Consider the following 14,890-nt stretch of genomic DNA (forward strand, 5'->3'; position numbering starts at 1 on the left):
CCGTGAGAACATGCACTAAAATAAGGAATCAAATAATGCACTCTTATTGCAGAGCCGTCTCACAACCTCATGTTCTATCTGTTTTAACCATTTATTTGTTTGCTATCATTTAGTAATGATCTTTTAATAGGCTTTCCATCTGAAGTGTTTGTCTAGACTTTGATTAAGTCACCAGTGTACTAAGGTCATCCTTAAGTTCAATGTTTTCAGGAAATACCAAGAATGCTCATTTCAACTCCCAGAAATTTTATTTTAAATTAGCTCTAACCCATGAAGTGCTTTAATTTGTGGCCAAAATTTTAAGCTTAAAATCTCTTCTTTTCTTTCCTTCAGCTTTTAAGTCTTTTAATCAGATATTTAGCTTATTTGCCATATTGCTAGAAAACACATACAGGTTTTGGGGGCAATGTGGTACACAGCGGTATCTCCAGCAGTTGAAGAGAGAGTCCAATAGATTGAAAGTGAACAGCCAGGCTGGGCTCCGTTGTGAAAACCTGTCTCAAGAAAAGAAAATAATTGCAAATATTTTAAAATACTTTCCTCTTTCCACAATTTACCCTGACCAACACACACACACACACACACACACACACACACACACACACACACACACTATCATTATCTCTACATTCTCTTATCTTTTAGAAAATGAAGTGAAATTTCACCACCAAATTTTATTAAGGAAAATGATTAAGAAATGCCTAAATTCTGACTTAGGTATTCCATTTACAAAGAAACATAAAAGCTTACTGTGTTTTATCGATAAAATAATTCATAGAATAAGTATAATTGCAGAAATTATTTGATTACACACTCATTCATTCCAAACTTCACTACCTCTACCTAGTCACATATAAGAATATTACTGTAGGTGTTCTGAATGTTAGCTTTCATGGTCAAGGGAAGTGTGGGATAGGAAAAAACATTACCAGGCAAGGAAGTGAAAAATATGTCAAGTAACAGTTGCTTTGTGCCAAGCCTTCCATGTGGAAATCCAGCATCCATCCACCCGCACATCTACCTCACCTGTCCCTAACCTTCTAGTAAGGAAAACGATCATTTTTCAAAAATTTTTTTATATAATGCATCACTTCTAAACCAATATTTGTTTTTCTGGTCTTTCTTCCATCAATCTGTTTATTATCAAGCTCAATAAATTTTCAAATGCACTATGTTTAATTAAATCCTTCTGGGATCTGTATTTCCAGTCAGGGAAAGTACATATACTGGCCTGATAAGACAGATTCTTCTGGATGTCATCCATGAAAACACATTCTATGTCTCATCACTCTGTAGTGTGTGTGTGTGTGTGTGTGTGTGTGTGTGTGTGTGTGTAAGTGATGTTTGATTGACTGAATAGATAAATGAGTACTGTTACTATATTCTGGTTTTGTTGTTAATAGACCTTCTTTTGGAAACAAATAGAGAAAATCATTAAATGATAACATGAGCAATGCATGGAATTCCCTAGTCATCTTTGCAAGGAGAAAGAGTGGAATTTGTGTTAGTAATACTGTGGTTAAAGATTGCATAATTTTAAATGGTGTGTGGATGTGGATGTTTTGATATCTTGAGGCAGGGGATAGTTGAATGATTTATCTGTCACCCAAACTAAAGGAAAACCTTTGTAGAGAAAAAATTCTCCATGATGACATTTCTCTGGTCAAAACCTTTCAACTTGAGAAAATGTTCCTGCCAAAGTTAAATCAACTTTCAGCATTTTCTAAATGTCAGCTGTTCACTTAGTAGCCCTAAAGAAGTATGTGCACTAATGACATCTCCTTCTTCTGGGGTACTATTTTGCCTTTGTTGCTTCAAAATTTATACTAGTACACATTGAATTAAATTTACTAATTACTTTCTGCTTAATTAGAAAGTTTTGATTATGAGAATTGTCTCAGAAAGTCATTAGGGCAGCCAACTCTGTTATTATATTGAACTAAAGCCCAGTTGGCCAGACAGTTCTACTCAAAATAGTACTCAGTAAGTGGAGTTCCTAGCTAAATTTTCTAAAATCAAATTTGAAACTATTGATTTAATTTTCAGAGTTCTATAAATAATGTACAATTATAGACATATATACATATATATAAGATGAAGACAAATTCCATATTGATATGATTCCTAGAAGGTCAGAAAGCAAAATTTGTAGTTGATGTAACATTTCCTTAATTGTCAGCCACAGATGGAATGGTATACTTTTATAACCTTGACATTCTGCAGTAATAAAGCAAGTGTACTAAAATTTTCACTAAACATTGCTTTCTGTTTACGTATCCTCTCCAATAATTTCATGTTTATGTTGGATTTCCAAAAGTCTTTAACATCTAATTTTTTATACAAATGTTTTGTGGAGTTTTGAAAATCCCTTTTTATTTACTGTCAATTTTCAATATGACTTTAAAAGACAGATCCTTTAAGAGACTAATAAGAAAAACTACCCAGATGAACAAGTAAAGGCCTGGACAGCAGCATGAAGGAGGTATCTCTGTGGACACACACAAGGCAACCGTCAGTGCCAAGTCCATCTGCTTTTGTCAAGTGAGCAGGGACTGTTCTCCCAGGACAGACTACTGTCAGACCATAAAATAAGCTTCAAACTTAATGAAGATGTTGAGACCATTGAGATGGCTCAACAGCTAAAAGAGCTTGCTGTACAAGTCTGAAGATCTGAGTTCAATCCCTAGATTCCACTCTGGAGGGAGAGAATTGAGTCTACAGAGTTGTCCTTTGACATTCACATGTGGGATATGGTATGTGCATATCTGCACTCACACACACATCTAACACACTAAATTAAATATATGCATGTATATATACAAAATATTAAAGTCATTAAAACTATATTCTTTAACAATTTAAATTAAAATAATCATCAAGGACAAAACCAGGTAATTCAAATATATAACAAATTAATAGCATCTGGCAGTGGTGGTGTATGTCTTTAATCCCAGCGCTCAGGAGGCAGAAGCAGGCCGATTTCTGTGAGTTCAAGGCTAGCCTGGTCTACAAAGTGAGTTCCAGAACAGGCTCCAAACCTACACAAAGAAACCCTCTCTCAAAAAAAAAAAAAAAAAAAAAAAAAAAAAAAAAAAAAAAAAAGTTAATGACACAGTTCTTAATAACCATTGGAGTTTAAAATGGAAAGAAAATTAGAAAATGCAAAGAGATGAATGAAAAAGAAAATATAATATCAGAAAATCTCAGACAGATATCTAAGTAAACACTTAAGAGAAAAACTTTCTATTACTAAATGCTAATATTCTTGAAACAATAAAATCCTAAAATTAACTCTCTGAAGTAAGGAAATAAAAAGCAATAAAACCTAAATTCAAAAAGTTAAGTAGAGGAAAATATTAAAAATGAATAAATAAAATAAACTTAAAAGAAAACAAGAAAGAAAAAAATTTATGAAATAAAAATGTGGTTTAACAACATGACCATTTAGCAAACTCCAGTAGTAAGCACCTTCAACCCAGAGCCTGTGACCTCCCCGGCCATGGCTTTTGACTAGGTTTACAATACTAGGTATGAATTCATTTCTGTGGTACAGGCCTTAGAAGCAGCAATAAAACTGTTGGTTACTTTACTTCATAACACTCATTCCTCTGTTGTGTTTCTAGTAGAATGTAAATTTTGTATAATGTATATGGATGCTATTCTGAAGAAATATTTACTCCAGTCCTCTAGATGGCAGTAGAGCAATGAGTCATTTTAATACATTCAGACTTAGTCTGTTAATGGTTGCAAGCAGCTATTGATGGGAAATTCTTTCTGTTCCTTTTTGCTGAGTCTGAATTCAAAGATCTGTCACTGTAGTTGAAAGTTTTTCTGTGTTCTACCAGGTCCACAGCTGTTCAGACCCAAGTCCCAGAATTCTCTTCTCTGCTTGTCCCGCCGATACTTCCTGCCTGGCTACTAGCCAATTAGTGGTTTATTAAACCAGTGTACAAAAGCATTATTCCACAGCATGTCTCCCTCCTACCATGAGAAAATTTCTGTATTTTTGTGGTTCCTTTGCTTTCAGCCATTTAGCTTCTAACCCTTTGAACCTTAAATTCAAGTGACTAAAGATATAAAGTTGTGCTAAGTACCATCCCTCTGAAATTGTCTTTTCTTTCAGATCTTATCCCCCTAGTTCTTCATCATTTTGGCAGCCCTCGAGTATAATTTGGTCTAATTGTCCATGACATTCCTGAAAATGGATTTGTCTCCTCACCTCGTATATTGGTCTTTTGCCTAACTCCTCATCCTTCTGCCCATTCCAAGATTGGAGATGTCTTGAGAGATTTACAGTGTCCTATGGGAAAGTTGTTTATCCTAGGGTGCATCTTGTGGATGGGGCCTTTCTAGTTCTGGCTGCTGTGCCAGCTCAATGCTCACATCTTCCAATTTGATTTGATTAAAAAAAACAAATAACCAAGCAGAATCTATTTTATTACTTTGCTGTCTTCTGCATTAGGAGGAGCATTACTGTCTCCTAATCTAAAACATTATAATTAAAATAACATTAGATTTCAGGTCTAGAGAGATGGCTCAGTGGTTAGAAATGTATACTGATTTTGCAGAGAACCTGAGTTCAGTTCCCAGCACAGGCATCCGGTAATTTACAATCACTGTGACTTCAGCCCTCTACTTTATGGGCACATGCACTCACCAACAGTCAAACATAAACACATACACATAATTAAAAATGAATCTTTACCAAATAAAATAACATTGGAATTCAAGAAAAATGGATGAGGAGAAATTATAAATGTTATATCAATACATAATAGTTAAGGAAAAATACATTGTATCACTCTTCTGAAAAAATATGTTATATGTAGACAAAGACAGTATTGAAAAAAAAGTGGGGCAAAAAAGCATATTGGAAGGATATGCAAACTGCTATTTTAGAAGTTGTCCTTGTGAGTTCAAATACAAAATTAAAGAAAATGGGTTATTCTACTCTTCAAAGTTTTCTTGATCTAAAAAATGAATTTTTTAAAGACAAGATTTGTCAGTGAGGCAGTTCTCATAGAATTAGTTAATTTAAAAGATACATTTTATCAAAATGTCATTTCTTTAGTTTTCAATGAGGTATCTCTTTTAAAAAAAGATAGCCCGCATTACTTTCTGTTTAAATTATTTAATTATTAATTTTGTCTTCAATTATTTCTGTTCTATTTATCCAGGCAGTTATTATTGCTCATTAATACATTGTTGACTCAGGCCAAATAAGTTCATGTTCAGCTTGCAATTAGAATATCTGGTTCATTATATTCATTCAAGGACTTAATAGGCTTGTTTCTTTATTACAAATAAATTTTAAACCAATCATTTTCTATTTCTTAATATTTGAATAAGTGTTAATTACAGAAATAATACAGCTCATTAATAGTAAAATTCAAAAAGTCTCCACAACCACCTCAAAAAAAAAATCACTCTCCACATTTAAGCTTCCTTGCAGTCTTCAGAGTGTTCATAATTTATTGGGACACAATGTCCTATCAAGTTGCTGCTTATTGGTTTACTTAACAACTTAAGTCTTTTCTGGGCTTAGAGTCAATTGCAACTTTTATAAATCATAATAATACTTCACTGATTCCAGGGCAACATATATGAATAAAATATAATTTCAAGTCTTTTTAAATGTGCCTCTTAGGAAGACAAACACACTCTCCTTTCTACATTATTATTCTTACAACATGAAATTGAAATGATGGATGGACACTTTTGTTGCACCTCAGCAACGTGCTCAACATATAGAAGACAACATATATACAGCAGCAATAGAAACTACTAATCTCAGCTGTGCTCTATATGCAATTACGTATAATTTAACGTATGCAATGATATATGTGTCTACAACTGGATATACCTCATATTTATTCATATTTTGGATTTTGTTTATTTTTATTGCAGTAAAATACACATAACCAAATCTCTATTCCTGACATTTTGTAAGCCATGCCATGGCACTGAGAACATATCACCACTTTTTTTTGCACTTTTTTAATACATCATTTGCAAAATCACCACCCTACTTTCTGTCTTGATGGACTTGCCTTTTATCCATAGCTTGTTGGAAGTTTTCTTGTGTCCATCCCAGTCTGCAGCCTCTCAGACCCAAATAAACACACAGAGGCTTATATTATTTTAAAACTATATGGCCTAATAGCTCAGGCTTCTCTCTAGCTAGTTCTTACACCTTATATTAACCAATTTTTATAAAGCTATACATTGCCACGTGCCTTATGGCTTATTGGTACCTTATATCTTGCTTCTCCTGGCAGCGGCTAGCAGCATCTCTCTACTCTTTTTTTCTCTCCTATCTCTCCAGTTAGAATGTACCAACTAACCTTATTCTGCCTCACCATTGGCCACACAGCTATATTTATCAACCAATCAGAGCAACACACATTCACAGCATACAGAACGGCATTCCACAGCAGCTTGTACACACAGAATGTCATTTTATGTCTTCCTTCTTTCATACTGCATAATATTTTCAAGAATTATCCATGTTGTAGCCTATATCATATTGTCATTCATTTCTCTACGGATGGAGAATAATGCATTGTATGGGTAGTCTGCTTTTGATTTATTCAGTTGTTACTAAGTGGACACTTGGTTTGTTTCCATTGTTGCCTTTATAAACAAATACTATGGCCACAGGTTTGTAAGAGCCCCCTTAGAAGCTGGGCAGTGGTGGTGCACACCTTTAATTACAGCATTCAAGAGGAAGAGGCAGTCCAATCTCTGTGAACTTGAGACCAGCCTGGTCTATAGAACTAGTTCCAGGACAGCCAGGACTACATAAAGAAATCCTGTCTCAAAACAAACAAACAAACAAACAAACAAACAAAAAGCCCCTTGGGTCAAACAAATTATTTTCAATTTGTTTGTAAATATACTTAGGAGAAGAATAGGTAGACCATATAGTAATCCTATTTCCAACTTTTACAAAAATACCAAAGGCTTTCCATTGTTTTTCACACTCTTATTTAATTGGAAAGTGATTCTAATCTCTCTACATACTTGCAAATGCTTATTTAATTGGGGCTTTTTAAATAGCTAACCTAATCATCATGAAGTACATCAAACTCACAGTTTTGATTTGTACTTCTCTGAATAATAAAATTGAGAATTGTTTTATGTGCTGCTTGTGTAGAAGGCCAGCTCCCACCTTTTAAAAGGGTTTCTGTGAGATAGAGAGGGGTAACAAACTTTTAGATAGGAAGATAGGGAAAAGAAGAAAGAAAGAAACACATGATAGCTTCAGGAGGACCACCAGAACCTCTACCTCTTCAAAAGAGCTTTTCATAACAATGCCAAGGGGTGGGGCAAAAGACCTCCCCCTTGCTAGATCAAAAGCATACCGCACAGTCAAGTGTAGACACTTCCAAACACCTGGTAACCATGCCGGTGGTCAAATCATCCCCTCATGCAGCCCCGTTGGATAAAGGAAGCTCAGATTCTCGAACCCTGAGTAAATTCTTACTAGGAAACCTTTGTGGGACTCTACATTGCTGATCACTTGTTTATCTTCTTTGAGGAGGTATCTGTTTAAATCTTTTGGATGGCAGACTTTTTTCGCTTTTTGTTTTTTGTTTGTTTGTAATTGCACTGTTGATGTTCTTCTGGTACACAGGACAAGGTTGCCACATAGCACATGTTTAATATTGATGTTAAGTGTTAAGTGAGCCTTTGAACAATGACAAATTGTCCTTTCATTGAAAACCTTAATACACATACACACACACACACACACACACACACACACACACACACCACGACACTTGAGAACTGAGACTGAGGGACAATCAAGACTTGGATTGTTAGATGAAAGAGGAGTATTTGAGAAGTGACTACACAAGTAAAAAATGTCCTCACCCTAGCTCAGTGGTGTAGCCAGATATTGCACAGTTCAGAGAAATAGAAGGATCTGGGACAAGAGTCTGGAAGAAGATAGAGCACAAAAGGTCATGAATGCAGACTGTGATATTTGCAGCTGGTTGTCAATAGAGAGCAAATGCAGCGGCGCAGTCTCCAGGGGAACTGGATGGATTTACATCTGGAAGCACAGTTGACAGACCTGAGAGATAAATTCACACATGGAGATTTTAGACACCTGAAAGTGAGGCCGAGCATTGCTTTAATCTAATTCAGTAAAAAGAACCCAAAGCTCCTCCACAAACACCTCAGACCCTACACTATCTGACTTCAGCAAATCTCTGAAACAGATTTATCCACCTCTACCTTCTGAGCCTGTGTGTATTTAGACACCAGAAGCATATGAGAAAGGATGCTACCTTACCTAAGGAGACCTGAGATTTTTCCCTTTCATTGACTCTCATCTCCAGCTCTTTCTCTGAGCCCTTAGGAGATTCGCATCCATTGTGCATTTGTTAAACAATTTCAAGTACTGGCTTGTGTAGTCCATATTCCAAGGCTGCCTTCATACTTTCTCCACTACCTTGGCCTCAGCATGGTTTCTTAATAACCTCTGGTTTCACGTCATTTCGTCCTGGGCTTCTGGCAACTTTTGCAATCTGACCCCATTACTGACAGACATCTTCCTCTTTGATGGCCTAAAACTTGGTTTTTCATTGATTAAGATTTGAGAATTTTAAAAAATAGATTCCTCACTGTGATTGACTAGCAAATTATCTACTAGTTGGAACTCCTCTATGTTGCCCATGGGCTCTTCAAATCTGTGAAAGCAACCCCCTTCCCAGCATATAGCGTATACTAGAGTATCTTGACTGGGTAGAAAACATGCTATCTCCACAGCACTTGAGTAATCCTAACTTCGTAGAGTCTAGCTGAGACCTTAAATCAAAGGGAAACAAATGGATTCTGTAGTTGGGTTCATATCCTGCTGTGAACAGATCAATATTTTCAGATTAAATGAGATAAATTTGAACTATTATGGTATATTTTCTGAATCTAAGGACTTATTTATTTTAGGTGTAATGATGGTATTACAATTATGTTTCTAAGGGACTATTTAGCTTTTAGCTTAATAGTGGACAATTTTAGCTTTTATACAGAAAAAAATGTTTGCGTATATATGTGTATATGATATGCATATGCATATGACTGCTTAGTTGTGTGTGGGCATGTGTATGAGGCTAAGTTTGACATCAAATGCCTTTTAGAAGACTCTCTACTTTATTGAAACAGAGCATTTGATGAACCTGGAGATCACTGATTCTAGCTAGTCCGGCCTACCCAGCATTCCCCCAAGATCCCCTGCCTCTGCCTCCAGAGATCTGGGATCACACAGGGCCACCACATGTGTCTGGCTTTTATGTGGGTTCTGGGAAAACGACCTCCTGTCTTCATGTTTGTATAGCAAGCATTTTAGCCAATGAGCTATCTCCCAGGCAAATATATGAAAATATTCTTTAATGAAGTTATGTGACATTTGGAAATGCTTTAAGAATAGCAGCAAGGGTGAAAGGGGATGAATCAGAATGTGCATATCAATGAAAGTCGATTTGCAAATGTTTGTAACACTTGAACCTGGAAGGATTTTCTAATTTTCAACAAAGAAATTATTTGTTGAGCCGTTTTCACCTCATGTCCACGTTCTTTCCCACATCTAATAATATCTGTTTATTCTAAGCTTAGTTATTCAGGCCTGTACACTTTTTTGGCAGCATCATTACCCATAAGAATGCATTTCCTTTGTGGTTCCAGTGATAACAAATCCTAAGAAAATCTGCGTCGTGCATGTGAGCCATGTTTCTAGAGTCAAACTACCTGATCTTAAATCCTGTGTCCACTATTAACTAGCTATGAGAACTGAGAAAAGTTATTTAACTGTTATCTGCTCATATTTAAAAGAGAATAGTAAAAGTAACCTTAATATGGTTGTTGTCATAATCAAGTTAGTTACTACATTTATGGCACTTTTGTGTAACAGCTTGAACACAGAAAATACTAAACAAATATTAAAAGACAAGTTGAAGGAAATACAGCTATTTCTATGTTTTTTTTAAAGTCCTTCATTATATCCTACATAGTTTGTGTAATGTTTCAGCTTCCCAGTCCAGAAAAATCTCTCTGAATCCAGTTCATTTCTATTCAAAGATGGAAATGACACAGCTGGATATAAAAGTCATTTCTGCTCATTCTTCCTTAAAACTTTGGATTTTCAGATCTTGATATCTTGAAAGGTATCTCCTGAACAAGGACACAAGTACACACACGTTCTTGAGAAATAGATGCAAGTAAGGCATAGATTAAATGTTGCTGATGAAAGAAACATTTCATCAAGTAAAAGATAGTGGAAATGGATTCAAGAGTGTGTAAACCATATATTATAACTTCATAAGCAGTTCACTGACTGTGATAGCATTTTGCCTTACTTTTACAAAAATAAATACCATTTTCAAGAGGAATTAATTAGCTCACCACAGTGAATGCTTTCTGTATGAAAAATACTTAAGAAGACTCCTGCCAGGGAAGCAGGGAGGCTGACTGCAGATACTGACCTCTCCTTTCTTTCCTCAAGATTCAATTCCCCAGTCTCACCCTAGCTCTGTAACAGACCTTCTTGGGTAACCTCTATTCACTCTTTCTACCCATATTCCAAGAAGACTATATAAGCAGGTACTGGTGGAATACTCTGCTCTCCTCTCTCCTGTAAATCCCCTCAAACTCCTAACCTATCCCCATGCCAAAGTGTCAGCTTCCAATACTCAGAAACACAATGTACCTGTAACCCAAAGTGGCCACAGCTATTAGGGCCACAACAATTTCTTATCATGCAACATACAGTTACTACAGTCTACTAAAAACCAGACAGAAAACAGAAACCAAGGAACAAAACACCCACCCAACAAAGACAGAACCTAGAACTATTGTCGTCCAAGCCCAGATGCCTAGACACCATCAATAAAAACAAACAAACAAACAAAAAACAATCAATAATATCCAGGAAAACATGTCTCCACAAAAGCCCATCAAACTTACCACAGCAGGCCCTGAATATTCGAACAGAGCTGAAGCCCAAGAAACATAAAGATGATAGAGGTCCTTACAGAAGAATAAATACTTTAAAGAAATCTAGGGAAATGTAAAAAAAAATTAGTGAAGGAAGTGAATAAAACTGTTCAAGACTAGAAAATGGAAATAGAATCAATAAAGAAAACACAAACTGAGGGAATTCTGGAAATGCATAATTTAGGAATTCAAATAGGAACTACAGAGGCAAGTTTCACCAACAGAATACAAGAGAAGGAAGAGACAATCTCGGACATTGAAGATACAATAAAAGAAATGGATACATTGGTCAAGGAAAATGTTGAATTTAAAAATTTTCTGATATAAAGCATCCAGGAAATCTGCGACAACCTAAGGAAATTAACTACATACAACCTTGGAAACACAGGGAAAAAATAACCTCAGACCAGCAAAATCAAAAGAAGAAAAGTATGCACCACCACCACCACCACCAACAAAAACAACAGTAAATAATCTCAGACCAGCAAAATCAAAAGAAGAAAAGTATACACCACCACCACCAACAACAACAACAAAAACAACAACACCAAACCATCACCAAACAATAAACCACAACAAAATAACAGGAAACAATAACTATTGGTCATTGAAATACCTCAACATCAATGATTTCAATTTCCCATTAAAAAGATAGAGATTAACCGAATGGATGTGAAAATAGGATCCATTTTTCTGCTGTATCCAAAAAATACACCTCAGCATCAAGGTCAGTTATTATCTCTGGGTAAAGGACTGGAAAAAGATATACTAGAGAAATGAACCTAAGTAGCAAGCTGATGTAGTCATTTTAACATCAAACAAATTAGACTTCAAACCCAAACTAGCCAGAATAGAGAAGAAAGGTGGCTCATTAAGGAATATCCATCCAGAGGACATTTAAATTTTAACCTCTATGTCCCAAATACAAGGGTACCTATGTTTCTAAAAGAAACACTACTGCAGCTTAAATCACAGATAGACCCTCACACACTGATAGTGGGAGACTTTAATACCACACTCTCTAACCAATAGATGGATCATCCAGACAAAAACTAAACAGAGAAAATATAGAGCTAACAGATGTTATAAATCAAATGAACCTTACAGATACTTACAGAAAATTTCACGTAAACACAAAATAATCGACCTTCTTCTCTGTACCTCATGCAAATTCCTCCAAAACTGACTACATATTCAGACATAAAGCAAGTTTCAACAGATACAATAAAACTGAAGAACATCCTGCATCTTATCGGACCACCAGGGGTTAAAGCTGGAGAGTAACAAAAGCAGAAAGCTTACAAACTCCTGAAAACTGGCCAACTCTCTACTAAATGAAAAATGAGTTAAGACAGAAATTAAAGCCTTTCTAGGATTCACAGAAAATGAACACAAAGCATACCTGAATGTATGTGACACAATAAAATCAGATATAAGAGGAAGGCCATAGCATTATATGCCTACGTGAAAAATTTGGAGAGATCTCATATCAGTAACATAAAGGCTCACCTGAAAGCTTGAGAACAAAAAGAAGAAATCACATTCAAAAGGAGTAGATGGCAGGAAATAATCAAACTCAAGTCTGAAATCAATAGAATAGAAAAAAAAAAGGTAAAATAATCAATGAAACAAAGAGTTAGTTCTTTGAGAAAATCAGAAAAAATGACAAAACCTTACCCAAATTAACTGAAAGGCTGAAAGAGAGCATCCAAATTAACAAAATCAGGAATGAAAAGGGAGACAAAACAGACATGGAGGAAATCCAGAGAATCATAAGGGCACACTTTAAAAACATGTACTCCACCAAATTGGAAAACTAAAAAAATAATAATAAATGGATATCTGTCTTAACAGGTACAACTTACTAAATTAAATCAAGAACAGATAAGCAATTTAAATAGAACTATAACCCCTAGTGAGATAGAAGCACTCATTAAAATCTTCCAACCAAAAAAATATCCAGGGCCAGATGGTTTCAGTGCAGAATTTTTGCCAGACTTTCAAAGAAGAATTAATGACAATCCTCCTCAAATTATTCCACACAATAGAAACAGAAGGAACATTACCCAGTTTATTTTATTAGGCCACAGTTAACCTGATACCCAAACCACATAAAGACTCAACAAAGAAAGAAAATTACAGACCAATTTCCTCATGAACATAAATGCAAAAACACTCAATAAAATACTTGCAAAGTGAACTCAAGAACACAACAAAAAGATCATCTACCAAGATGAAGTAGACTTCATTCCAGAGATGCAGGGATGGCTCAATAAACAAAAACCAGTAAAAGGAATTCACTATATAAACAAACTGAAAGAAAAAACAAATAAACATGTTATCATCTAATGAGATGCATAAAAAGCCTTTGAAGATATCTAACACCCCCTTCATAATAAAGGTCCTGGAGAGATTAGGAACACAAGGGACATACTCAGTTTAATGAAGGCAGTTTACAAGTCCATAGCCAACATCAACTCAAAAGGAGAGAAACTCAAAGTAATTCCACTAAAATCAGAAACAAGTCATGGTTGTTCAGTCTTGCCACACCAATTCAATATGGCATTTGAAGTCCTAGCTAAAGCAATAAGACACCCAGAGGAGATCAAGGGGAAACAAATTAGAATGAAAGAAATCAAAATATCTTTATTTGCAGATGATATAATAGTATAGTAAATGACAAAAAAAAAATCAACCTGGAGCTCCTGCAGCTTATAAACACTTTCAGCAAAGTAGCTGGATACAAAATTAGCTCACAAAAATCAGTAGCTTTCCTGTATGCAAATTACAAACATACCGAGAAAGAAAGCATGGAAACAATACATTTAAAAACAGCCTTGAATACTATAAAATATCTTGGAGTAACTACAACCAAGCAAGTGAAAGACTTCCATGATTAAAAAAAAAAAATCAAGCCTTTGAAGGAAGAAATTGAAGAAGCTATCAGTAGATGGAAAGGTCTCCTATGCTTATGAATCAGTAGGATTAACATAGTAAAAATGGCCATCCTACATAAACCAACCTACAGATTCAATTCAATTCCCATCAAAATTCCAACACAATCCTTTAGAGATCGTGAAAAACTATAGGTGGAAATATTAAGGCCGCTCCATGTAGTTAAAAGGGAGTTTTATTTTGTGGGGTAACTTACAAGTGAAGGGATAGGTTACAGGATCCGGGAGAGGTGAAGTGCAGTCCAGCGGTGTTCTTTGGAGAACTCTGCTCAGTCTACATCCAGCATCCAGGATCCAGGAACCAAGAAAGCCGGAACATCCGGATCTTAGGTTTTAAGGGCTCCTGTCTGGGCCCCACCTCGTAGGCATGACAGTTACTGGAAGCCTCAATGGGGTAGTATTTCCAGGTCAAAGCTGGAACAGCTACCCACTATAAAGAACAGTTTTCAGCTTCAATATGGAAACACACACACACACACACACACACACACACACACACACACACACACCAAAACAAAACCAGATAAGCTAAAGCAACCCTGAATGATAAAAGAACTGCTGAAGGTATTACTATTCCTGATTTCAAGTAATAATAATTATTTAAAAAGAGTAATGATAATAAAAAAATGGTATTGTCATAAAAAACAGATTTGTTGGACAAAGGAATTGAACTGAATACCCAGACATAAATCCAGCCACCTCTGGACACCTGATTTTTTATAAAGAAGTTGCTGGAAAAAAAGAAGACAGCATCTTCAACAAATAGTGCTGTTCAGCCTGAATGACTACATGGAGAAGAATGCAAATAGATCCATATTTAACACTTTGTGCAAAACTCAACTTTCAATGGATCAAAGACCTCAACATAAAACCAGATACACAGCCAGGTGGTGGTGGTGTAAGCCTTTAATCTCAGCACTGGGGAGGCACAATCAGGT

At 35.6% G+C, this 14,890-nt stretch overlaps 1 long non-coding RNA gene across 2 annotated transcripts in view; it reads right to left on the reverse strand.

The window, feature by feature from the left end:
• Positions 1-225: 225 nt before the first annotated feature.
• Positions 226-14,890, reverse strand: part of LOC131920155 (uncharacterized) — a 61,757-nt gene continuing 47,092 nt past the window's right edge. For both annotated transcript variants that reach the window (XR_009381520.1, XR_009381521.1), the window contains exon 3: positions 226-494. This is a non-coding gene — a long non-coding RNA (uncharacterized LOC131920155). The remainder of the gene's footprint in view (positions 495-14,890) is intronic.

This window comes from Peromyscus eremicus, chromosome 9 (genome assembly GCF_949786415.1).
Source record: "Peromyscus eremicus chromosome 9, PerEre_H2_v1, whole genome shotgun sequence".
Taxonomy (NCBI): Eukaryota; Metazoa; Chordata; class Mammalia; order Rodentia; family Cricetidae; genus Peromyscus; species Peromyscus eremicus.